The sequence below is a fragment of the Bidens hawaiensis genome, unplaced genomic scaffold (assembly GCF_021521415.1).
Source record: "Bidens hawaiensis isolate Kalapana, Puna unplaced genomic scaffold, B.hawaiensis_p1.1 tig00041817_1, whole genome shotgun sequence".
Classification (NCBI taxonomy): Eukaryota; Viridiplantae; Streptophyta; class Magnoliopsida; order Asterales; family Asteraceae; genus Bidens; species Bidens hawaiensis.
In genome coordinates, this window is record NW_027505745.1 from 74,117 (window position 1) to 78,713 (window position 4,597).

The 4,597-nt window shown below is 36.2% G+C and overlaps 1 pseudogene across 1 annotated transcript; it reads right to left on the minus strand.

Moving 5' to 3' along the window:
* Window positions 1-446: 446 nt before the first annotated feature.
* On the minus strand, window positions 447-4,215 carry LOC143615081 (protein SRG1 pseudogene; annotated as a pseudogene). The gene is made up of 3 exons (XR_013150405.1): window positions 3,853-4,215; window positions 2,929-3,238; window positions 447-662 (listed from the first exon to the last, which is right to left on the minus strand). The product of XR_013150405.1 is annotated as a protein SRG1 pseudogene (transcript).
* Between the last annotated feature and the right edge of the window lie 382 nt (window positions 4,216-4,597).

Here is a 4,597-nt window from a genome sequence, read left to right on the forward strand (position 1 = left end):
AGAAGGCCTCAACTGTACCAAAACAGGGGGAGAATCCACCTGTTGCCACAATTGATGGTATAAATGGATTGAAAACAATTCTTGATGTGTATGGGAGTGATGAGGAGGATGTTGATGAGAGGGAGGATGTTGATGGCTATGAAGCTAATGTGTCAGAAGAAATTGTTAAGAAATATGATGTAAATGAGAATGATGTGGTAGTTGAAAAGAATGGTGAAGATGAGATTGAAAAGGAGGTTGAGAATGTAGTGAATGAAGCTGAAAATGAAAATAATATTGTATTGACTAAGGCAATAGTAACTGAGGCTATAATGACTGAATCACAAACTGATGTGATTGTTGATGATGGAAGTGGAACTGAGGAGGTTGTAGTATCAGGATAAACTGAAGTATTAACTGATAAAACTACTGAGCTGAATGAAAATGAGGATGATGTGACATCTAACTCAAGGAGGTAGAAGATACTTGTCTACAAAGATACTTATAATTTTAGGATCTTCCTTTTTAGCTTCATCCAGCATGGTTTGTATGTTTTCCCTATGAACATCAGTCATGTCCACATGTGGGGAATCAGCTGTATCATCATCATCAGCTTTAGACAGATCCTCAAGAGCATCAATCTTAGGTTCATTCATTTTGGGTTCATCTTCAACATCCGCAGGCTTAATAGCTTGAATAGGTATTGCATTAATTGGAATTTTTTTTTCTTTGGAATGGGTTCATCAGTATTTTCATTTTTCTCATCCCTCTTCCTCTCCCGTGCATATTTCTCTGCATATTTATTCACATACTCAGGATCCCAACTCTATTGATTCTTCATTATATCATCCATGATATGTTTAGTCCATTTCTTAGCTAATATTTGTGACATCCATGATATGTTTCAAACTTTAAATGCGGAATCCATAACATTGATGATGCTTCCATAAGCACCAAGCATATAAATTAATTTGCACTATAAAACTATATTACCCAAATTTCAATAACAAATCATATAAATATATATAGGATGAATTAACAACATAAAAAGGATACCGTACATTAGAGGTGCACAATATGGGGTTTTTTTAAAACCCGAAACCGGTTCAGAATCGGTTTTTTCATACCGAGTACAAAATGGGACCGGTTCCAGTCAGGGACCGGGTTGCTTCCGGACCCGACCCGATGGACTGAAATGGGAACTTAGTGGAACCGGTTCGGGTAGGAACCGGGACCGGGTTTTACGGAAAAATCGGGTACATCGGATTTTTTTGAAATTTAAATAATATAGCCATTAGGAACCGATTCCAACGGCTATATATCCGTTTTTTACCGTTGTAACCGGTTTTTTAAGTATAAACAACTTACCCACATACTATAAATAGCAAGGTGTTGTGTATAATTTGTTAAACCACTTTCAAAACTCTAAAACACACTCGAAATCACAATTAAGCTTAAACCGACAAACGATGGCAAGTAACGACGACGTTGTCATGGTGATCGAAATAACACGATGCCCCGGTGTTTGGGTTCATTACGATTTGTGTGTCATGGCCGACTAACAAGAGATGGCCCGGTGAAAGTACTGTTCGAAGTTTCTGAAAGTGGGGTCGAACTCCACCTTACGCAAGCATACTAATAAATATTGTCATGAGAAAAAAGGTTTGGATGTCAAGAAAGCGAAAGCGGGAGAATCGTCCGGCTCTACAACTCAAGCACCTACCGCCGGTAACAACGCTTAATCGTTGTAGAACGCCGGATTAAAACGACGGACGTTGTTTTTTAGTTTAAGTTGTTATGTTTAGTATCGTCATGTTTGTAATATGTGTTGTTTATATAATAAAATGTTCATCGTCGTTATTGTAATCAATTGAAAAAGTAACAAAAAATAAAATGTGCTAATAAGAAATAAAACATTACTAGTAAAAAACAAAGCAAAGCTAGTTACTAAACAAAGCAAAACTAAAATATTACTTGAAATTTGATAATTGTTACAAATTATCTATATCTATATTACAATAAAACATATTTGATGAACAATATGGTGGTAATTGTACACCATCAGAGGAGACGCCGGTATAATTAATGCAATTCACCCCGACGACCTTCCAAGTCATCTCAGGCAAACCTCCGTCCGGCGACATTACAATCATGTAAACAATCAATTGCAATCAATATTACTTATGGGCTCCCTCCGTAACTCATCCTTCCGTTACACCTTTTATTGCTCTTCAATTGTCTCCATAACATCCAACTTATTCCCTTCAACTTGTTTTCCATATCAATCAGGTGCCGTCAATTCCTTTCAGTTTGGTGGCCTCTCATTCAATTTCAGTTACTAGATTATATTAGGCTTTATTGCGTATTTGTTATTATGAAATTGGGAAATAATGCTATAGTATTTGATTATACCTAGACCCTTCAAATTTTCATTTATAATGATCCCCTTCGGTTGGTGTCTTTTTACAACCTATAGCTACTCGATTTGGCTATTTAAAGACTCAATGGTCTCAATTGAAATCTAAGGTAAGGCGTCAGTCCCATCGACCTTGTATTCGGTAGTAGCGTTAACTCTTGATTTGCTTCACACTGCCGATTTGCTTAAGCATTGGATTTTGGCATGGTTCATCCGATTTGCTTCACACTGCCTCAGGCAAGCACTACCACTGTCACCGAAAGAGGTACTCTTGTTCAACCAAATGATTTTGTTGAGTTTGTTTAGATTTAGGGAAGTTAGGTTTTAGAATTTATATACAACTGATTCACATTGTTGCTAGCATTGCCTTTTTAGAGATTTGGATACATGAATGATTTGTGTTATTTCCTGTTGTCGTAATTTTGTGTTTTTCTAAAGATCTTGTATGGGTTTTGAAGAAATTGAAACAGGGAAAGATCTTGATTTTGTAGGATTTAACTAGAAACTAATAATTTGTAAACAAAGCTAATTACGGTTAGTGTCGCCAACGCATCCGGTCAAGGTTTAACCATTAGCCATTTTCCATCTTTGCGTATTTGTAGGCCTGCAGTTTTGTTTAACTGGTAGAGGATTGTTAACGCGTCTGCATCGGAATGAGGTGAGAATCCCAACGCCATTTCGGGCTGGGGACATGGTGGATAACAATTCATTCTCATTGATTGGACACCATCTTGAAACAACTCATTCATATCCTCTTTGTCCATCCCTAGAGCCTTGCCCATTTGATCCAATATTAACATTGCTATCCTTTTCATTTCATTACAGTAAGTTTCTAACTTCTCCCTGCAGTTTTTTATATTTATTTAAATTTATTCATAGAGAGTCAAATAGTTGAATGGTAACCAAAATAACCGATGTAAACGGCCCGAAATAACTGGACCCAAGTAAAACAGCGATTTGGTTTTATGTTGTTTAGAAACTGATTTTTCGGTTCAGTTTTGCTTTAGCATCAACCAAAAAGCGAACTAAGCCGAAAAACCGATTCTAAAGAGTTTATAAGAAATTAATAAATGGTACAGAGAAACTAAAAGTTTCAAGTCCGAATGTGTAATAATCAATTAATCAATAATTAGCAAAAAAAAAATCTAGGCTCGATTCAAGGCCGAACTCATTATTATGGACCAAGTTTTTTTCAGCCCAAAAATTTTAAACCCAAATGGTAAACCGTAACCGAACCAAACCCTTTGTAAAACTGAACAAACTAGAAAATGAATGGTTTTCAAAGACCTAAAAAACGTCTTTTTTTGGTTCAGTATTAGCCCAAAACTAATCCATGCACACGCTCAAGTCTTTCTTACACTGGTTTTATATCACAACCAGAAGTATGATTTCGGTTATTTAATATCAAATAATGAGTTTCAAAATGCATGATGTCAAGTTTTAGCTAGAAGTTGAACCTGAGGATGAGTGGCAACTTCTGAAAGAGTTGGAGCTGTCTGAGATTATGTGGAAGAGTGGTTTTGTAAAACATGTCTGACCAGTCAAGCTTCTGCTCCTCGGAAACGACAAACAGCTGACCGAAACCTTCGTGGTTGTCTTCTTCCTGCCAAAGCTTCCGTTTCTCCTCCATTGGAAGCTTGAACATGTTCAAGACTTCCCTCTTGAAATCCTCTAATAAAGACACTAATTCCTTGATTTATAACCTGTTTTGTTCTTATCAACCAATTCTTTAGTCCTAAAGTTGGTCAAAAACGTCTAAATCATGTCTAATATAGCCCTCGCGCCTAGCCCCAAGGCTCGGTCTTTGTCCCATTACTACACCCACACACACTAACCCGCTACTAATCCATATTATAACTTAACTAAAATTCATGGCTGCCAAATGGGTTGTGTTGGTGAGTCGACACGAACACAAACTTTACACTAACACGGCCCGTTTAACCCGAGGAAAACCATATTAATTAATACTTTCTAATTCTAAGTGTACATATTATTTTTATTTTTCTAAGCAATTATGCTTATGCTATTCCAATTTATTTTCAAAATTTGACATTAAAATACACAGACAAGCTACAAGGGTATATATGGAAGTAAAAAAAAAGGGCAGGTGTGTTACAGATTTGTTGCATACAGGAGGGTATTTTACATTTTTACAAAAAAAAAATATTAATTCGGTCAAAGATTTTTTGACTTTTTAATAGT